This window comes from Octopus sinensis, linkage group LG2, assembly GCF_006345805.1.
Source record: "Octopus sinensis linkage group LG2, ASM634580v1, whole genome shotgun sequence".
In the NCBI taxonomy this organism is placed as follows: domain Eukaryota; kingdom Metazoa; phylum Mollusca; class Cephalopoda; order Octopoda; family Octopodidae; genus Octopus; species Octopus sinensis.
The window spans coordinates 169,167,333-169,191,422 of record NC_042998.1 but is presented as its reverse complement, the minus strand read 5'-3'; the positions used below and the strand labels follow the sequence as shown (position 1 = coordinate 169,191,422).

General features: G+C 35.6%; 1 long non-coding RNA gene and 1 pseudogene across 1 annotated transcript in view; both read left to right on the top strand.

Annotated features, from left to right (window-relative positions):
• The first annotated feature begins 5,893 nt into the window (after positions 1 to 5,893).
• LOC118762105 overlaps positions 5,894 to 24,090 on the top strand; it is a 127,966-nt gene continuing 109,769 nt past the window's right edge. Inside the window, exon 1 of the long non-coding RNA XR_004997884.1 lies at positions 5,894 to 6,484. This is a non-coding gene — a long non-coding RNA (uncharacterized LOC118762105). The remainder of the gene's footprint in view (positions 6,485 to 24,090) is intronic.
• On the top strand, positions 18,337 to 18,454 carry LOC115208895 (annotated as a pseudogene).

The window sequence follows — 24,090 nt, the reverse complement described above, 5'->3', positions numbered from 1 at the left end:
AGAGAAGTGAATAATTAAATTCATGCTGGGATTGACGTAATCTATTTCACCCCTTTCCAAAATAAGCGGTCTTGTGTTTTTGTGTGACACCATTAATGTGAGGATCACCGGCCTCTTTTAACCGGGAAGAGCAAGCAGTTTTCTTCCAGCTTGTGACTATGGTGAAAGAGGTTGTATGGTGGACGAGCCTGAAAGGACTGAAGGCAGACACTTTCTTCTTTGGTCAAGTCCCCAACGTCTCTTACAAGGTCCGCTTGGAAAGGAAGGTGGGAGTGAAGAGACAAGTGCTCTCCTCCAGTAAATTTGTTAAGAGGTGGCTTACTGTGGCTTAAATGGCAAGGTCGAACGGGTCCACTCTCAGCATGCGCCTGTATGTTGAAGAATGCCAAAGAGGTTTCTTGATGGGTCACGGGTTTTCTTGTAACAGGAGGAGTGTATTATCATTTAATTGCCTTCTGTTTATTCCTTATTTTTTTGTTAATATTTTATTTCGATTATATTTTTACCCAATTCGATTTCCATGTAATCCCACACACTTTATGTAAATTGTTTTTGCAATATTCTCTTTATCTGATGTTGTTATGACAAATAAAAGAATCCCCCTCATCATCATTGTCAGTAGCAGCAGCAGCAGCAGCCGTTCAAGAATTTGGACCTGGAGATCTCCATTTCCGGCGACTTTGAGGGCCACCTCCCTGTGGTGTCGGACGTCAACGAAGAGCACTCGACTACAACAAGACGACCAAAGTTTTTTTTTCCAAGGTCTGGGGTCTCCCGCCCCTAAGCCCTAGACTATCACTTAATCACCTTTACCCGTCTTGTTGCTTAACAACAACAACAACAACAGTAGCAGCAACAGCACCACCACCACCACCACTACCACCACCATCATCATCATTATGTGTTTGTAGGATTAACTTACATGGCTATGTGGAAAGAAGCTTCCTTCCCAACTACATGGTTCCGGGTTTAGACCCAGTGCGTGGCACCATGGGCAAGTGCCTCCTACTATAGCCACGGGCTGACTAAAGCCTTGTGAGTGAATTTGATAGACGAAAACTGAAAAAAAAAACCGTCTTATATATACACAGACATGCAAGAAGTAAATAGATACGTTTGATTTTCAAAATATTTGATTTAAGCGTCTTAATATGTTTCCAGCGGTGTACAGTTTACAATGTAATTATTCTTTTTCATTCCAGATGCCATTATATTAAACATTTGCGAAGAGTAACCATGCCAAGCACAAAAAATTCAGCAGAACTGTCAGATTTTCAAAGAGGTCGTATTGTTGGGCAATCTGAGGCGAAAAATTGCCGAAAATGTTCAAATTCCTCTTCTACTGTTAATAGAATTATTGTGCGATTCAAAAGCCAAGGAAAAGGATCAACAGATTCTCGTCCCGGCCGACCTGCGCCCTCGGAAAGGAAGCTTCGCTGTTTGAAGAGAATTGCGGAAAACGAACCCCGTAAGAAGGCTTCTGACATTGCAAAACAACTAGAAGTTAGTCCAAGGACGTGTGTTACATATCTACATAAGCTTGGGTATTATGGACGAGCAGCTTGAAGAAAGCCTCTCCTTCAACCAATTAATATCATGAAAAGAAAGATATGGGCTAAAGAGATGTCAGAAAAATCCAGATTTGCATTATTTTCAGACAGTGGACGTGTTTCGGTCTGGAGGCTTCCCAATCAAAAATTTGATTTGAAACGACTCCAACCAACTGTGAAACATGGTGGTATCTCTGTAATGGTATGGGGAGCTGTCACCAGCAATGGTCGTTCTGAGCCGATCGAATGTGTTTGAACCATAAACTCTGAAAAATACATCGAAATACTTAAGCGAGGACTACTTCCAATGTATTCACACGATAACATAACGAAAAATGAGTTATTATTCATGGATGATGGGGCTCTGTGCCACAGAGCGAGAAGAAATCAACAATGACTGACTGAAAATGGGATCAAAAATCTTCCTTGGTGGAGCCAATCTCCTGATATGAACCCAATTGAAAATCTTTGGAGCATACTAGATAGTGCTATACGAAAAACTCAACAGAAACCTAAATCTAAAGATGAATTGCTTCGATTGTTGCGTGAAAAGTGGTCAGAAATTCCACAAGAGACAATCACAAAGCTCATCAGTTCAATGCCAAAAAGAGTTTCTGAACTAAAAACTGCAAAGGGAATGTCAACTAAATGTATGTTATATATATATACGTGTAATCCCTGGTGATTTTATTAAGTATTTGTCTGGGGTTTTTTATCATACCTAATGCGCCTCCTATGATAGGAATTGTTTCTGCTTTCAGGTTCCACATTCGACTTACCTCTATTTCCAGATCTTTGTATTTTGAAACATTTTCCATTTCTTCCACTCCTTTTCATTGTATATCATGTATACATACTCTTTAGTTGTTTATTTATTTTATCATTTCATTATATGTAAACCCCATACTTTAATATCTGTTTTGAATTTCCCCCTCGTCCTTCGCCCTGATAAAGCCAAAACAATGGGAAATAGAATGCAAAGTGAATTACAAAGTGGAAAAGAGAACAACAGTTGAAATTTTACATTGCATTTTTATATTTCGGGGTTATGACCCCTTTCTCAGGACAAGTGGAGACTTAAGTGATGGAATAAGCCGTTGCTCAGACATGTGGGAGAGGATAATGACATACGCAAACTGGTGTTGTTATAATAACCAGTCTGTTTCGTGTAGCTTGTTTCTGTTGTTTAGAGCTGGTCTCAACTTGTTGATAAGGAGGGCTCCCTTGTTTCTGAGACTGCCTATATTAAATTCAATTTCTTTGATAGATACTGCGAAGTCATAGGCTTTTATAATCTGAAGTGTTTGTGTGCATGTATTCCTTATGCAAATGTGCATTTTTCAGGTGGTGCACTCAATGTAGAATGCGCCACCTTCACTGCAGGTTACTTCATATACCAGATAGGTCTTAGTACATTTTAAAGTTGTTGATGGAATAATTAGAGGGTGTGCACCCCAAGATGCTGTTTTGTTGTACGATTTCTAGACAGTCTAACGTTAGTTAGATTTGCTGAGTTTGAGCTTTATATCGAGGATGAGAAGGTAGAAAGTTGAATTGTTATTTTATCTATAACAATTCTGGTTAAGAACGTTTGTCATTTGTTTCTGAAATGAAGACTAACAATTTTGCAGACTGATTACTTTAGTGGTGACAATGGATGATATTTTGCATTACAATGTCAGCTGCCTATGTTCTTCTTCCGAGGAAAATAAAATAAAAAATAAAATAAAAAGTAAACGAAGCCATTAGTACAAATAGTATGCGAAAAGGTTATCTGACTGAACAGAAGAGACTCACCAACACATTACAGCCTCCGGCAGTACAAAAAGTGAGAGTTAACCCACTCCAAAACCCCACGCGCACTCACAAACATGCATAAACACACACATGCACATACATACGCATGCACATACGCTTGCACATGCGCGCACACGCACACACACACAATTACAAACACACATACATATACGTGCATACACACACTCAAGAAAGCAAAAGAAAAACAAATAAAATCGGCAACAGCTGAATGTCGACAGCAAAAACACTTACGTTAATAACAATCATGATCAAGCCAACAAGTGGGTCTCTATATGGTTACAAAACCTGCTAGATATAGCAGCTAAATTCTCATGAAATCTACCCCGAACTGCTTTAGAAAAAGAAACGTTGAATAGTGTGATCCAGGGTTCCCTGCACGAAGGAAAAACAAGGATTGGTCAAGGCTGGAATGCTTTGGATCATATATCTGCTCAATCAGAGACGACCTGAGAATAAACACGAACAACAGTATATCAGTGAGCCAACAAAGAAACTTTTACATGGTGATCATCTAGAAATAGTAGCCAAATTTTTTCCAGGTCATAACCCTGCCATCTTAGCAAACGGAAGACATATTTGATGATATAATTTTAGGCTGGTGAAATGACAGGGTTTACTCGATTTTAGAAGTGACCTGAGGCTACACTACAACTTTAGCAATAAAGACAACAGGGTAATTAGAAACATTGATGCAAGTGACCAGAATAGGAATGCGAAGGAAAGCGTTAAGAGAAAGGATGAGAAGGAAAGGAAGATATTTGCATTTGTAGTTATCGGAATAATTCAGCACGACCTCACCTTCATGACGATATAGAAAATATGTCAATACTGTAAAAAGAGATTATATTTCCTTAGGGAAATTCTTGACAAAAGACTGGTTGCCTCTGTCATAAAACCAAAAAGCTAGACAACCTAAAAAAGATAGACATTAAGTTGGAAATTGAATACTTTTTTGACTAAACGTAAATATTACATGTTTGATGTAACTGAAATATTGTTTTATACAGAAGTAAAACTGCAGTTCGGGAAGCCGAACCAAATGTCTTAGAATTTGTGTATAGTAGGGGAAGATTTCTGAGATCAGAATAATAAAGACCGACAGAAATGGACTCCTGATATGTCGTGGCCTTCATGAAATATTTCGGAAAATCGGGGGACTAAATACGAACAAAACAGAAATGGGGGTTGGTCCGGAAGGTAATTGTTTTTCTGGTCAGCTTTGAATGCTTTCGTGGAATGCAGATAGCCCATCGAACAGCTAAGCGTAACGCATATATCTTTTGTTTCAGATATATAATGACTCTGTCTCGTTGAGAACCATAATGCATACTGTGACATGCAGTGATAAATTATATGCTACGGAGTATTACAGTCTGGGCATGAATTCTCTCCGCTATCTCGTCCAGTTCTCCAATCCTGCAGATTCTGGTTGTGGTCACAGCAGATGTGGAAAAAATGGATTCAGACCGCAATGATGTGCATCACTATGTTTGAAGAGGTAACTATTTGTGTGAGAATGCATTTTTGTTTGTCGGACTTGAGATGCACATATGTATTTGGGTGTTAGAATAGTAGTTTGAGATCGTGGTCTACTTGACAAAGTAGACAACATACCCGATGTTCTTATCGTGTAGACTCGGTAGCTAGGTGAGCAAAACTGGTGGGAACGGTAGGGGAGGGTAAGAAGAATCTTTAAACCTTTCATTTGTAGCATTGACGAGAACTTGGGGTCTTTCTATCGTTCTGTAAAGAGGGTTTAACTTCAAAAGCATTTTAGGCCATAGGAAAAATACCTAACAAAATTAATTCCCTGAGAGACACTTCATAAATGTGCTTCAGATCGACAAGCCACATCTGTTTCTCACAATACATGTGACAATTGTACATTAAAGCTAAACATATTACACTGAAAGTTAGTCACATTCAAGCCTTTATTCCTAATAGTAATTCAACCTATATTTCAATCGTATTCCCGAAATATTTTTTAAAAAAATGAGCCTATTGTTTTAGCCTTATATGTTAATGTTGATTCAGTCTTTCAGTTTTTATTAGCACATTTTATTTTAGGACACACAATTTTGGTTTGTTTCTCTACCCGCCAAGATCAAATATCATTAGCTTTCTTTAGGATATGGTCAATGAGAACCCATCAAAGTTCAGAAACACGGTGATAACAAAGCAATATATGTGACACCCTAGCACATCTTCGTTACACTTTTGACAGCTTGAGAATTTGATGATTTTGTTACACCAAAAGTATTCTGTTTCAACAACTTTTCTAGTTTCTATTTAGTATATACATCGTTTCTACTGATCTTCAAAACATTTTGAGTAATAAAAATACCCCAAATAAAATGAACAAAGCAACGTGTACAAAACCCAATGAGGAGGAAAAAATAACAAAACTGTTTCTAATGACATTAAAAGAGATAGTGATATAAATCTGTCACATGCTAAATTTGCTTTCCACCTGTGATAATTGAGTCAGCATGATTATATTTATTCCCCGAGGGCTGTTTGTTTCACTATCGTAGGCCTTGCATTCACTTTCAATCCATGCCTGTCCAAACAAAGAGAGGCGTTATCGGATTTCGAACTGAAAAACCTATGTCTCCTTCACATAGGGATAAACTCTATCAGCTATCACAGCCGATATCTGTTGATATGATGTAGTAGACTTAAAAATAGCAACAACATATTAAAAACAATAAACAAATAAATGAGTAAACAAATCAATCGATTCATATTAAACAAATGAAAGGAAGCGTACATGGATAGATCGCTGGAGTGACAGATGGATAGACAGATGTAAAGATAGTAACAAATAACAGCACACCGAACAGAAAAAAAAACTGTTAGAGGGAAGACGTTAAAATGAATAATATGTAGTTAGACAGACTACACACTGCGGTTGGACAACGGTGGAAGTCATGAATAGCCAGTTGAACAAGATATAGGAGAAAAGGTTATATGTCCTCGCTCAGTTACAGCTGCTGAGGTATCGGCCGCAGTGAACAGACAGTGCGGTAGTATGCTTGTATGTTGCTAACAACGTGCATGTTTAGTTCTATTGCATTCGATTGATGACTTAACTATTTTTCTGTGGCTCCGTTGAGGTAGGTAATTTTAAAGTATATTCTATGAGCATGTCTAAATGCATAGGTGTGCATGAGTGTGCAGAATTCGTCTGCATTTATTTGCTTTTATGTGTAACATTTGATGAGTGTATTAATATAAATTTTAAATTTATAACAATATGTTGTATACATATATGTTTGCTTATATGTATGTATATCAGCATGCATATCTGCATGCATATCTATATGCAAATGTATATGTATGTGTGTATATGCATATGTATGTATGTATGTATGTATGTATGTATGTATGTATGTATGTATGTAGTATGTATGTATGTATGCATGTATATATGTATGTATGTATATATGTATATCTATTGTATGTAGATATTTATATCTATGTATATAAATCTATGCATATAGTTATGTGTGTGCGTATATATATATATATATATATATATATATATATATATATATATATATACACATACATATACAAATATATGTATACATAGTATATAGATACGTATATATATTCGTATATACTTATGTACATGTATGCATATAATAATATACGTTTGCATATGTATATTTATATGTCTGTACATATATACTTACATACGCATATGTATATGTATATACATAAACTATATATGCATGTATATGTGCGTACTTACATGTGTGTATGTGTGTGTGTGCATACATGTGCAAGTCTATGTGTGTGTGTGTATGCACATATATACAAGTATGTATATGTGTATGTTTGTGTATGTATATATATATATTTTATAGATGTTTATATATATATTTATATACGTTTATGCGTATTTGTAAGTGCGAAAGAGAAAGAGAGAGAGAGAGAGAGAGACAGAAACAGAGGTAGATAGATAAATAGAGTGAGAGAGAGAGAGAGAGATAGAGAGAGAGAGGGAAACAAAGAAATGTTCATGCATATGCATTTACACTTATATGTGTATACGCATATATATATATTTATGCATTCATTTAGTCTATACATTTAAATGCGAACTTGTAAGTTTTATTTGTGAAGCACTCCTGTCAATCATTGATTTATTAGAATTTATTCTGCACATGATGCAGCAGCGAACTGCAGTGTATTTACTACAATAACAACATCGTAATATTCATCATGCACAGTTTTAATTTACCATTTAAAAAAAATATTTTCTATAAGCGTAGAAGTTGCATGACATAATAATAATAATAATAATAATAATAATAATAATAATAATAATAATAATGATGATGATGATGATGATAATAATAATAATAATAATGATGTTGATGATGATGATGATAATAATAATAATAATAATAATAATAATAATAATAATAAAAAAAATAATAATATTATATACAAATAACCTGAACGTATAAACATGTGATATATGTATTTTCATCATCGTATTAAGTAATTATTTTTTGTTGCGCTATGTAGAAATTTTGTTCTGTAGCTTTTGGGTGTGAATACAACATTTAACGATTTTACGAATTTCTCTTTTTGAACAAAAAAAAAAAAAAAGAAGAAGAAACAAAAGCAAAGCATTATTGATGTATTTTATTATTTTAAATATTCGCACCTTGGTGTTAACTGAGCATTAGGATGTGTATTAAAAAATACAGAAACAATATTTTTTTCTTTTTTTATGTCAGCTTCTAAAAGAGAAAACAAAGCATTTTCGCATATAAATTAATCAAATTTTTGTAATTATTAATATTATGATATAAATCTATCACTAAAACTGTGTCATTAAAATCTAACATGTCCTTTGTATTCATTAAATCTGGAAATAAGAATTCTGAATTTTATAAAGTACTGTTAGCTTTATAAACTACTTCCATAAGTTTCATAAAGGTAAATTAAAAGTTCTTAGTAATAGTCATATTAAGTTTTGACAATTATGTTGTAACTCACCCCGCCCCGTCATCAAAGAATAAAACAAAATAGAAACATACAAGTTAGGTTCCCCCCCTTATAATTTTTTAAAGAAAGTTTCTGTTTAAGATTATATTAATCCAATCTAATTACATTAATTATATCGATTATATTAATTCAATATAAAGCGTTGTATAAATGTTTAGAATTTTATTGTGTGATATAGTTTTAATATGAAATAGGTGTTTAAAACATTTTGCTATGTACAGTATAATTTTCTAATGAGATTAAATAGTTGAATTGGGAGCAATTTAGAAATTTTGCGAGAGCAAATGAAGGCTTATACATTTTATATAAATAGTTTAGAAGTTACAAAATAGAAAGCAAACAAACAAACACGAAATGAAGAGAGAAGCATTTCAGTAAAACTCAAAGCAACAACTTTTCTTTCAGTTTACAAAAGCAATGAAAAATTTATGTTTATTAAAGCAAAATGTCAATAAATGATGAAATGAAAAAAAATAATAAAAATAAATGCAGCAATTACAAATTAATAAAACATACACTCTGCTCATTAAACCGACAGGCATTCACTCCCACACACGCTCACACGCTCACAGACACATGTACCCCCACGCACGCGAACATATGCACGCGCACGCCCGCCCGCCTACACGTACGCACGACCGTACACATGTATATATAATGTATATACGCTTGCATGAGAATGGTTTCGATAGTGTCTACGGTTTATAAATAGAAACTAGATTTTCTTTTTTTTTTGTTGAAATTGCAATTGGCTTTTAACATTTTGCTTATCATAAATATGCGTATTCTCCAAAAATATCATATACACATATCATATATACTTTGTTGCTACACCTATGGTGGATACGTGTGCATATATGCATGCACTCACACACGCACAGACACAGATATATGTATATGCACGCATATACTTACCCTAGGTTAGCGATAATAATTGTTTGCGCTGAATAGCCAAATCGATATAGCATAATTTAAATATTCCTAATACTATATATATATATATTATAAATCTCTCTCTGTCTCTCTTTCTAAATACACACACGCACACACACACACATATGTATATATATATATACGTATGTGCGCGCACAAACGCACATGTATATGAGTATATATATATGTGTGTGTGTATATATATATATATATATATATGTGTGTGTGTTGTGTGTGTGTGTGAAACTAAATAAAGCCTAGCTAAACTTCAATGCATCGCTGTCCCACGATGACTTAGCTGGCCGTATCTTCGAAGTCACAGTCAACAACATTCTTGTTTAAGAATTAAAAAAATGTACTCTTCAAAAGTGTAGAGTAACCTCATCAGATTAATCTAAAATTGTTTTTATTATAACTGAACATAAAAACAAACATTAATCTCTCTCTCTCTCTCTCTCTCACTCTCTCTCTCTCTCTCTCTCTCTCTCTCTCTCTCTCTATATATATATATATATATATATATATACCTTTAAACAATTCCTTGGCATCTCTCTTAAGGACACACCTATATATATATAATATATATATTAAACGTATATATTGTATGTTGTATATATTGCATATATATGTATATATAAAAGAATGTGTGTATGCGCATGTGCCTATATGTTACCTGCGTGTGTGAGTGTGTGTCTGTGTGTGTGTACGTGTGCGCACGCGTGTTTGTACATGTATATATCCATGCACACACGCCCGCGCACACCCACACATACACTTGCATTCATGTGATAATAACACCATTATATTTATATATGCGATATGAATACAAGTAAACCTATGATGTAATTTTGTGCATGCTCGGATACACGCATGTGTTTGGACGATTACATGTAAATTTGCGGCAACTATGTGCAAAATACATTTATGCATATAAAATACACGGATAATGTGTATATATTTACATATGCGCGTTTATGTGTACATATCCTCAGGTATAACTATGTGATTATAAGGCGGCGAGCTGGCAGAAACGTTAGCATGCCGGGCGAAATGCTTAGCGGTATTTCGTCTGCGTTACTTTCTGAGTTAAAATTCCGCCGAGGTCGACTTTGCCTTTCATCCTTTCGGGGTCGATAAATTAAGTACCAGTTACGCACTGGTGTCGATGTAATCGACTTAATACCTATGTCTGTCCTTGTTTGTCCCCTCTGTGTTTAGCCTCTTGTGGGTAATAAAGAAATAGGTATAACTATGTGATTATGAAGCTCAGTTTTCATGTACGTAGTTCCTGGTTCGATCTCATTTCTCAGCACTTTGATCTAATGTTTCCTACCAAAATCTCATGAGTGAAATTTGTTGACAGAAAATGTATGGAAACCTATCGGGGAAGCTATACTTGTCTTGGGTGGTAGGTTTAATCTAGTGACCGGTTTATCGCTGTCACTAGAACCAATGGATGTCTCTAGCGGAATTTACTCTGTTGTAAGCATTTATCTTTTACATTTTCCCTTTTTCTTGCTTCAGTCATTAGACTGTGGCCATGCTAGGGCACCGCCTTGAAGAGTTTTAGTTGAACGAATCGATCCCAGTATTTATTTATTTTTATTAGCCTGCCCCTATTCTATCGGCTGCCAAGCGATGGTGCGGGACGTACACAGATACAAAGACAGACGCACACGCGCACCTCCCCTCCCTCCCGCCTACATAATACATACATACATACATACATATATATATATATATATATATATATATATATATATATAATATATATTGTCAATAATAATAAGGGTAAAATTAATTAATTAGTAATTAATAATTTTACCAAGCAGTAAAAAGACCATTTACGGTATATTTAAAACATTACTTTATATAATTAGGGTTCAGCAAAAAAATTTACTTTACCACACACCGAACTTTTAGAAATAGCAGCCAAAGAATTTAGCTATTTCCTCTACTATAAGAAGAGTCTCCCAGACAATGTATACTCAAAAACAAGTCACGTAGGTATAGAGGGAAAAATAACGAAAGATCGCTCGTACATCGATTACTTGAGAACGCCGTTTCTGGGTTAGTTAGATATAGATATGCTAGAAATACATACCTATATCAACATTCCTGTCATCAGCCCAAGAATTCGATAAAGTTTAAATTTGAGAGCACTAAAAATCGAACATACCCGTCTGTTTTGAGTAATCCCAGACGAACCACCTTCGACCACCAGTACTAACGAATTCAAAACGTACGAAGTTTACTGTTCACCAAATCCACTCTCAAGGCTTTGGTCAACACGAGGCTACAGTTGAAGACACTTGCCCAAAATACGCAGTGGGACTGAAGCAGGAACGATGTAGTTAGATGCAACCTTCTTACGACACGGCCACGCCTGTTGCTATAGACCAGGTTCCTTGTCTTAAAGTAACCCTCTACTTTCCGTTCACTGGTCTTAGAAGCCCTAAAGGGACCATGGGCGCTCGCGTTCCTTCTTTGACTAAGCTATTTAAAAAAGTGCGCATATATGCGAATATGTGCAAATAATATAAATATGAATATATATGTTTAAGTTCCAACTGTACCAAATTCAATGGTGTTTCCTTATGCTTTTGTGCCGATCTTTGTGTTTGTTAAGGTATAATTTCAATATTAGTATTATGTCTTAATATCAACTCCTACTACTCCTTACAAATGGCACATACATACAAACACACACATATTATATACACGCCCACCTCTATGTGTGTGTATGAGTGAAAGTTGTTGCTTAACTCAAGGTCAATCCTGATTTAGAAGATTTGTAGTCAAAACAATCTGATTATACCCATCCTGTCTGTCTTTTCAGGAATATCTCGAAATAATATTACGGAGTTTATTCGTACCTCTTTAAGGTTACTATTTCTAGCAGGTTGCATGACCACATAGATACTCCCCTGTCTTGTCCCATGCAACCTTTAATATATTACACAATTACATAATACATACACACATATCTGCGCAAATTCCGTAGTAATAACGATAGTTTGGGCCAATCAGTGAAATCAATATTATTTGGAAAGGAAAAGTAAGACTATTGCTCTCCCCTCGTGCATTTACATATATATTCTTCATAGATCGGTAAAGAAAAATATAAATTTAGACTTTCGACCAGTGCCAGGATGGAGTTGCGTGTTGAAACTGAGTCACTGCCTGCATAACTCACTACGAGATTTCTTATAGCAATCAGGTCTATACTTGATCTGGTAAAAATAACAGCAAGATATCACTCAAATACACTCCAATATCTTAAAAATGAGAAGGAAATATTAGATATGTAGCCCTAGAAATCCCCCAAACGGCAGGTAAGTTTTGTTCATAGGTCTGTTCATTCAGTATTGATTTGGGACCAAACAACAATAACAGTTGAACAATTTATGAGGAGGTGAATTAAACTGAAAACACTCACACACACACACACACACATACATACAAATATATAAACACATACGAGTTTAAACAAACATACACACACGTAAGGTTAAGTTGCTGAACTGTTTAATCAGGACATGCAGAGCAGAGCTAAAACTCCCACTTAAATTCGCTGCTTTCTACCTATAGAAATCAAAGAAAACTTTTTGCTCTCCTGATTCTGTTTCGCTGACAAACAGATCCTGTTCCAACAGTATACATGACTACTGACCAATGGGGAGAGCATCCAATTGAGAATTATAAACTTTTGTTCATGTTATACGAAGGCAATACACACCGAGTATCGCTTCTCTGTATATAACAAGAAGTTATTTATCATTGTGGATTACTAGGATTACCTGTCGGAATCTGTCTCTTCCCTCTCTGTCTTTTATAAAAAGCAGATGCTTTTTTTTTACTCACAAAACAGCCCACTGTAAATCATTACCAACACAACATAAAAAAATTACTCATCCGTTAAAATACCATTCATTAGGGATATAGCTAGTCGAAATAGATGTATTCTAAATTAGTTTTACAGCTAAACCCATTTCTCAAAACATTTACCACTTTGAATACTGCCAAAAAGCATGTCCAATCCCTAACTCACCAACATATTTCATTTAATAACATGCCTTCGCACCAACAATTACAAAAAATACAAACATCACATCATATCACACACACACACACACACACACACACACACACACACACACACACACACACACATACATACACACACATACACACAAGCACACACACACACACATACACACACACAAACACACACACTCACACACACACACAATGCAACAACGTCATAAACAGCGAATGAAGGGTGCCAGGAAAACAGTACCCGTTCAAAGAACATGAACTGCAAACCAACGAACAAACACAAGCACTTGTGCGCGAGCGTGCACACGCACACACGCACCCCCCACACATAAACACACACATACCACACCACACCACACACCACACTACACACCAAAAGCTATAAATACACCCTCAGTACCAAGTTGTAACAGTTCTCGCCTGATGATCACTGTGACGTAAAACTCGGGTCGCGTGACAAAGTTTCAATCTAAATAAAACCATATCCTCTAAAACACGTGTAGAGTGCTTCTTTCTCATTCGTCGGCGTAAATAAACTTACGTATACCACTCCACACATGTTAAAAATTAATTTTAAACAAGAACAGTGTTGAAAGTGACTTCGATGATTTGTCTCGCATAGCCTTAATTAGACTAAGCAGGTCGATACTTTAAAGTCACTGTGATCACCATTTTAGTTAAATCATGATAAATATGCACTCTACAAGAAAGCATTGAGCCATCCTTCAGTTTGATGCATAATTGTCTTTATTATAACACGACATACCACAGAAAGATGGCAGAACTGTTAGCAGGCTAGACAAAATGTTAAGCGTCATTTCGTCTGCCTTTACGTTCGGAGTCCAAATACCGTCGAGGTCTACTTTGCCTTTTATCCTTTTGGGGTCGATAAATTAAGTACCAGTTAAGCACTGGGATGGATGTGATCGACAAGTCCACACACTCTTCCCAAATTTCACGCCCTGTACCAATAGTAGAAAGAATTATAACATACATACATACACGCAAGCTTGCATATATATATATGACTGTAAGACGCACTTGCTTCCCAACCATAGGCTTCCGGATTCAGTCCTACTGCGTGGCACCTTGGGCAAGTGTCTTCTACTATACCCTTGGGCCGACCATATATATACATGTATGTATGTATGTATGTATGTATGTATGTATGTATGTATGTATCTCTATCTATCTATCTATCTATCTATCTATCTATCTATCTATCTATCTATCTACTTTTCTATCTATCTATCTATCTATCTATCTATCTATCTATCTATCTATCTATCTATCTATCTATCTATCTATCTATCTATGTGTGGGTGTGCGTGCGTGTGTGGCTGTGTCTGCGTTTGTCCCGCCATCACCACCTACACATCAAAACAGGAGATTGGAGAAAACTTTTGGCACTATTTATTCACTATTGCACGTGCTTCATATGCTAATGGGAGTAATAAAAATTGTACATGAAGGAAAAACATGTAAGATATCTCTTATTAGAATTTCTCCTGACAGAGAATCAAATAATATTATTTGATTCTCTGTTTGAAAAAAGTTCTATGAGATACCTTACATGTTTCCCCCCCCCCATTCATAATTTTGTTACTGATATCAGTAAATGAAACAAGTGTAATAGTGAGTAAATAGTGCCATTTTACCAATTCCTGTTTTAATATATATATTTACGAAAAGTCTCTCTCTCTCTCTCTCTCTCTCTCCTCTCTCTCTCTCTCTCTCTCTATATATATATATATATATATATAATATATATATATATATATATATATATATATATTATATATATATATAACAAAAGGTGGTGTGTGTTTCCACGCAGGGAAAAATATAGGCAAATTTGTTGTTAAAAATGCTCCTAAATTTGGAAAACTTGTAATTGTTTAAAATACATTTATTTACATATATACCAAACTAGTTTCAACAATATTTTTTGTTTATCAATGGTAAAAGTTTTAAATTATGAATCAGAAAAACATCTTTAAAAGTTTCTAGGAAAGAGGATCAGTGAAACTGTAAACCAAATTCCCTTTTTTTACTTTCTTCATTTCTCCCTTGTTTTTTCCCTTCTTAACTCAGTATGACTGAAACTTCGATGATATTCATTTCTTGTCGATTACTACTAACACTAATGAGCTTTGTACATTCAAACAAATTGATGTACAGTTTTAATATTATTGACTGCTATAACATTTAAACCTGTCAACACTGAAATTCCTATACCTGTCCTCCTAATTCATAATTCTAAATTTGTCTCTTATGAACATTTTAATTTGCCAACATTGAAACTTTTAAAGATGTTTTTTTTTAATTCATAAACAAAAAATATTGTTGAAACTAGATTGGTAATATGTGTAAATAAACGTATTTTAAACAATTACAAATTTTCCAAATTTAGGTGCATTTTCAAAAATCTCTCTCTCTCTCTCTATATAATATATATATATATATATATATATATATATATATATATATTATATATATATATATATAAATATATATATTATAGGCGCAGGCGTGACTGTGTGGTAAGAAGCTTGCTTCCCTACCACATGGTTCAAGATTCAGTGGCACCTTGGGTAAGTGCCTTCTACTATAGCCTCGGACCGACCGAAGCCTCGTGAGTGGATTTGGTTGACAGAAACTGGAAGAAACCTGTTCGTCCCCAGTCGAAAGACACCTGTTGTTATGTCCTGTTATTAGTTTTATTGTATTTATTGTATTATATTTGTGTAACATTGTCTGTTTTCCCGTCTTTGTTTTTGTATACATTCGATGCTTTCTTCTAATGATTCTAATGCTCTTAGCTTAGTTTTTCCTTGGGGCTGGCCAGATTGGAGCAATCTCAAGATTAAATAGCCGAAATTGCGAGGATGATCTGGTTTTTGACTGAGGATAGAAAGCTTCTAATGACTCGTCCTTGTTTTTTTTTTGTATCGTCTATCTGGATGTTTTGTTGTCCTTTTTGTATCACCTAGTTGTCTGGATGTTTTGCGTTCTTGTCTTCGAAAACAGTTGCTCTCATAACTTCCAAAATAAAATTTCGGATTTATGGAGGGTCAAAGTTGGTAACAAAAACAGGACAGTGGAGATATATAAGGAAACTGAACGAAAACAAACATGGATGACCGTTAGACTAGAACGAGGGGAATAGTGAACGCTGGGACAAATATTTTCTTTGCAAAGGGAAAAGACAGAAGAGAGAGATAGAAGACGTTCAGTTCTTAGAACGTTGTGCAAGAAAAGAAAGATGGACACGTGAGGAAAAGAAGGATGGACGATGGTTACGTTGAACAACGAGAGAGAGAGAGAGAGAGAGAGAGAGAGAGAGAGAGAGAGAGAGAGAGAAGAGAGAGAGAGAGAGAGAGAGAAGAGAGAGAGAGGAGAGAGGAGGAGAGAGAGAGAGAGAGAGAGAGAGAGAGAGAGAAGAGAGGCAAATATAAAACGGTGAAGGCGAGTAAAAGGGAATTAGAGTCGCGCTGCAAGGCTGTATGGTTTTAAGCGTAGATGTCAAACAAAAGTTGTAACTTGCACTGGATTGATCAGGTCTTTGCTTGGATAAGGTGTTCCTAGATCAAAGTTTCAAAGGTGTTTAACTTGAAGTTGACTCTTCTCACTGGTTAGGCCTGCACACATCACTATCCTTCCAGAGCTCGGGGATCTTCACTCCTACTTACTGAGTTGTTGATGGATGGCTAGTGACTCAGCAAAGTTCATCAGCGCTTTGACAGATTTTGTTTTTCATCCTGCAGGGTTTCCGCACCCTCCAAACCATCTTCCTTACTAAAGTAGACTTAGTAGAGTTACTGGTTTAGTAATTGACGGCCCAACCGAGCGACAGGTTGTACTGCGTTGCATGCATGCATGCATACATACATACATACATACATACATACATGTGTGTGTATTTTTGTGTATTTATCTGTGTATTTGATACAAATATTTTGAAATACAAGAGTCCATAATGCTTTATTATATTGACACAATACGATAAATTAAAAAAAAAATGTATCATCAATTTGATCTATTCCTTGTACATTGGTGATTTGAATGATTTCGTTCTTCATGAATCTCGGAACGCGAATAAGCCTCCATCTCAACCTGGACCAAAAACAATGGTACATAATTTCTTGAAGGTTAAATATGCTCAATACGGTGGTAAAGCTTGTAGTGGTGTACAAAAAACCACGTCCAGATTTATGCATAGTGGAGCCTTTTGATATGGAGTCCAGCAATAGCCTTATTTAGTAAAACAAAATTAGGTTGTTGAATAACTAAACTTCGCAAGAATGCTGTGAAAGTGTATAACCATGCAGTGAACAGGATTGAGGAAGAATTGCTCCTTCAGGACTTTAAAAGTATACTTATAATTATTTAGTTTGAAGTCTAGTAAGAAAGTACAATTAAAACTGACTTCTATTGAGTCAACTGAACGTACTTAAGATTTAGGAGTGAAATGACCTCGTAAACCTGTAATCAGCATAAAATAAAATAGTATTGATAAAATGACTGACTATTAGATTGACAGATAACGATTCGGATAGGATACTAGTGATAAAGCATAAAACTGGTAAATACTACAAGATATAAAGCCTCATAAAAAAAGGTAAACGATGATTTACATACTTGTTCATAATATGTTCTGGCTGATTCGAACGAAAGTATACTAGTCGGCGTTGTGTACGTCACATAAGAACAAATTTTCCCTTTTACGAAGATAAAAATATTATATACCTAATGTACAAGAAATCTAATATATACATAATGTACAAGAAACCAGTATTATTACATCGAATAAGAATTAGGCGCTTGCCTCCTAACCTCATGGTTTCAGGTTCAGTCCCACTGCGTGGCATCTTGGGCAAGTGCCTTCTACTATAGCCTCGGGCCAACTTAAGCCTTGTGAGTGGATTTGTTAGAGGGAAACTGAAAGAGGTCCGTCGGCCATATCACGTTGAAAGCACCGGTTCTCGTCCGATCACCGAAGTTAAGCAACATCGAGACTTGTTTGTACTTAGATGGGTGACCGCTTGGAAACCTAGGTACTGTAAGCATCCTTTATATATATATATAATATATATATATATATATATATATATATATATATATGTATATATATATATAATACGTGTGTCTTTATGTCATCACCGATTGACAACCGGTGTTGGTATGCTTACGTCCCCGAACTTAGCGGTTCGGCAAAAGAAACCGATAGGATAAGTACAAGACTTGAAAAGAAAATAGTCCTGTGATCGATTTGTTCAACTAAAACTCTTCAAGGCATGCCCCAGTATGATGGCTGTCAAATGACTGAAACAAGTAAAAATTAAAAGATGAAAGATATAATTATAGAATAATGAATCCTTACAAATTTGTGTAAATGTATATTGAGTATAATTTGTTAACGTGAAGTATTGATAGTTAGGTTAACTGGGTTATGTCCCTTATTTAAATACAAATAATAAAATACTAACAAATGCAAGAAGAAAAACTCACAAAAATAACAAAAAAATATCCAAAAGTTTGAGAAACCCATTCATACTGTGTGAGCCTAAACCGTAATTTATTTAGCCTATACCTAAAACTGGCTCCACCAAAAACATAAACCAGACAATGAAATATTGATAGAAATGTAGTTTCGCCTAGCAGAACGTCGATTATTCGCTCTCATCTAGTTATTGAAGCTACGGAAAAAAAAGAAACAATAAAGCAATGATGTTTCTTACTATTGGTTTCGTAGAAAGAGCCGTGATAACCAATGTATGCTGACAAAACATTTGTCAGTTATACAGCACATCTAAGACTGGAGGCAATAAGCTCTGCCAATACTTATAAATACACGTACTTATATTTAGATTGACTGGGTCGTTAAGTATCAAGAATTTTTGAGAAGGACAATGTACATCACATTAACGGCTTTCACAATTATAGACTGATAAGCGTATGGATAAAAGAGAGAGAGAGAGAGAGAGAGAGGGAAGGTGGGTAAGAGACTGTAATGAATATAAGTGAGAGAAATAGTATGTGTGTGTTTATGTTAGCATTGTTGTTTAAGCCTTGATTAAACTTGATCATGTAGACCTTGATAATCCTGTCTTTTTGCATATTCAGGGTTATTTCAGTTTACTGCCATTTTGCTCTTAAGACGGTCATGCGAGAACGATTCGGTTGCTCCTCTTAACAGCTCGAGCAGCTGCATCACTTGTTGGACTGTGTGTGCACATGTATTTGTTTGCGCATTGCACTTATGTGTGTATATGTGAATATGTGTGTGTGTATGTGTGTATATGTGTATGTGTGTGTGTATGTGCTGTGTGTGTTTGTGTGTATTACCTTCGAAACGCGGAGTAGACGAAACAGGGACAACTGAAGAAGGGGAATATTCCTTGTGTTGTATGTCTTGTACTCTGTTTTTCGTTTGAAAAAAAAGTTCGTTTCCATGTATGTGTTTTTATGTTTTCGTTTCTCATTGTGTTCAACGTTTTTTGATGTCCTGTACCCATATATGCATGTATATATACATATAGATGTAGGTATGTACCTATATGTATGTATATATGCATATATTTATATATTATTTATATCATTATATGATCGAACACCACGCATCCTCTTCCAAGTATATATATATATATATATATATATATATGTGTGTGTGTGTGTGTGTGTGTGTGCGTGTGTGGGTGTGTGTGTGCATGTGTGTGTGTGTGTGTGCGTGTGTGTGTGCGCGCGTGTGTGTGTGTGTGCTGCATCAAGTACGTCTGTCAAGTGAGTTGCTTGTGCCATATTTCATTTATTGCGATTAGATTTGACAGACACTAGTATGTTGCTGGGTATATCTTGATGTACTACAGATATGAATGAAACGAGAGTTTTCCTAGACGAACTGAATATCTGCTTATTGACAACTTACATTATACATACATACATACATAAATACATACATGCATAAATATATACATACATACATATATACGTACATACATACGTACATAATATGATGGAAGCTCAATGACGAATATCTCTTATTAATGAGCTGCCGAGCAAAGAAGAGATTTTAGCCCGGATAATGATCTGCGGCTTTTACTGCAGCTCTTTTCAGTTAAATGTCTCTTCGCAATTTAATGCATTGCATAATCACGACATATGGTATTGCATACAAATATATCTGTTCAGACTATCACCAACATACGTACAAGCATGCATTTATACATACGTTTCGAAAAAAAAAAAACTTTTAAAATTGAAGAATTGGAAATAACGATAAAATATTTAGTACATAAAAAGGAAAAGGATGAAGGTAGACACTGATGTAACATCTAATGTATACTTCTGTGGAATTAATACCAATGATGTAACCCACATCATATGCAGCTTTCCGAAAATGGCATTATGATACTACACCGTAAGCTCCAATTATGAAGGCGGTGAGCTGGCGGAAACGTTAGCACGCCGGGCGAAATGCGTAGCCGTATTTCGTCTGCCGCTACGTTCTGAGTTCAAATTCCGCCGAGGTCGACTTTGCCTTTCATCCTTTCGGGGTCGATTAAGTAAGTACCAGTTACACACTGGGGTCGATATAATCGACTTAATCCGTTTGTCTGTCCTTGTTTGTCCCCTCTATGTTTAGCCCCTTGTGGGTAGTAAAGAAATAGGTATTATGATACTATCTGCCTAGCTTAATGCTGAGTTTCAAACACTATATTTACAATTCGTAGAAAGGATAGTTATTAAGATACATAATATAAGAAGGAATACTGATGTAACGTACCCAGTAAAACCTCTGTAAAATGTAAACACAGCGGACTAGACATGATTAATTATTTGTGTTAGAAAAGGAAGCATGAGAATAAGTGCAGTAGTTAGTACTCAACTGTTCAGCATTCGTTAACTACGTTAAAAGGAAAATGACATGAAAAAGTTATGGCGAATAAATGATAAAAATGTAGATATAACAGGTGGATCACAACTTGAAATTTCATTTCTGTAATTATTGGGTAAGAACTGCATCAGCTTACAATCATGAAAAGCTTGGCTTTACAAAGCCAGATATGATACAGCTAATTGGAAAATTACAATTTCAGGTTATTAATTAAATTGTAAAAGTAAAGCATTGTCGTATTTTAGGCTATAATATGTACGCATACACACTTAGAGACCTATGTACACATAAGTCAAAACGGATTCATATAGTCTATGGCATGCTCGAATGCACATACAAGTATAGGCAATATTTAGTTTATTTATTGTTTTAGTCATTACTATTCCAAGTCACGTTAAAGCACTGATTTTAGAGACTATGTTATTTTTGTTGCCACTCCGTATATACACTGGTCTGATGGGGAAAGTTTTTAGTGGCGTACATGGAATCTCTAGGTGTGGATCAACGAGTTGGTTGAGCCTGCTTTGATTTTGTTTGTAACATTTTGCAGGTGACTAGAAATAAATGTTGGGAAACCTTGGTTATATTTCGCAATCATTTTGGAAGTGGTTGTACAACAGGGGACTTTTAAATTGCGCACTGTTGCTGTATAGGTTCTTTCCTACTTCGAGAATACGAAGTAAGGGGAATAAGATCTAACAAAACCGTTCCATTCTTTATGAGTTGTTTCTTTTGAATGCCAAAGTTCAGAACAAAACTTTCGAGAATCTTCCACATATATTTTGGAGATATACTTACGCAACAAGTGACTTGATTTGAGACCGTGTGTTGAAACTGAAGCTCCAATACAAACATTTCAGAGTGCTTGGGTGTAAATCTGACAACAGTGAAGAGGATTCGGAAACAATTGGATGAGTCTAATGGTGATTACGAAGGTGCGGCAGCTCGGAAAATTCACTCTGATCGATCTAAGAACAGAACTCCTCAGTTTGTTGGTAAGATCCTTGCCATGATTGACAACGATCCCTCTAAGTCCGTCGGGTCCATCGTCAGAGACATGGCAGTGTCTGAGTTTCTTATCAGGCAGGTAGGGCATGAAGACATTCGGTATTCTTCATACAAGATGAGAAAGGGCCAATTTTTATCAATAGCCATCAAGGACAAGAGGAAAGATCGCGCTACGAAGCTTTTGAACAAACTCAAGCATCCCCTCCAACCGAACATGCTTTGGTTATTCTCAGACGAGAAAAGTTTCTGCCAGGATCAGATGATGAATTCTCAGAACAATCATTGGCTTGCCGTGTCCCCAAAACATGTACCGAGAATGATAAAAATCAAACATCTAGTCAGCATAATGGTGTTTTGAGCGATAACTAGTTACGGCGACGTTATGCCTCCATTCATCTTCCCACACGGCATCAGACTTAACACTGAGGCCTAAATCAAGTGTCTGGAAGAGGTACGGCTACCCTTGGCCTAGAGAGTGGCTGCTGGAAGATCTTAAGTCTGGCAACAGGATTCTGCACCATACTACACAAGCAAGAGAACCCAACCATGACTGTTAGACAATTTCTGCGACCACACCACCCCTAACATCTGGCCACCTAACTCCCTATACTGCAACCCCATTGATTATTGTGTGAGGCGCAGTTGAGTGAGAGACCAGCAAAACTCCTTCTGAAACCAAAGATGAACTGAAGGCAAGGATTATGGCAGCAATCATCAACTTAACTCCAGAAGAGTTGTAGGATATTCCAAAGACGTCTTGAGGCCGTGGTTGAAGCCAATGGCAATTTTATTGAATAAATTGACTCTTTAGTATTTCAAGATATTTTTATGTAATTTTGGTGAATATATCTTAAAATGAGATGTGAGCATTATTTTCATTTTTGCGTAATTTAGACGACAATTTATTCACAACACTCTGTATATATACATACATATATGTATATACGTATACATACACATATGTGAACATACATACATTCATCCATCCATCCATCCATCCATCCATCCATACATACATATATACACACATACACACACACATACATACATACATACATACATACATACATACATACATACATACATACATACATACATACATACATACATATACACACACACACATTTAACAGAACAAGGAGTACAATGAAGTATACATATATATATATGTATACATACATTACTTATATATATGCATAAATACATCATGTATGTATGTATAGATGGATGGATGTGTGCATGTATGTACATATGAATGTATGTATGGTATCTTGATTCTTAATGCCTGGGGTAAGTTATACGCTCAATTTTGCATAGATAAAGTGCTGCCCTTTAACATAGACCTTTTTTGCAGCCAAATACTAAGGAAGACAGCACAAAAAGAAACTAGGCCACGTGACAATACTGAAATTCAGTGATTGCTCGTTTGTAATTATCAACGTCTTTTAGCAAGCCACTACAGGCTTCCCATTCTTGTTGTTGAGGAACAATTGATGGTCTCGAAAAAGTGTTGCTTGTGACTTGCAAAAGTTTTTATCATTTAAGTAAATAGAAGAAAAATTCTTTTAAGCAGCCAGCATTGTTATGCACACCTACACAAACCCAGCAGGTAAAACTGCGCTGAATGATCAGAATTACCATCAGCAATGATAAATAAATTAGGTATCTTATTACTTACAATGTTAGCTCAATGGAATGTTATGAAATAGGGCAAATGTGAAATCGCAGACATACCTGAAAGACGTAACGCATTGGTAGTAGGTGGAGTCAGAGAAGTAATGCAATGTTAAAACCTTTCAA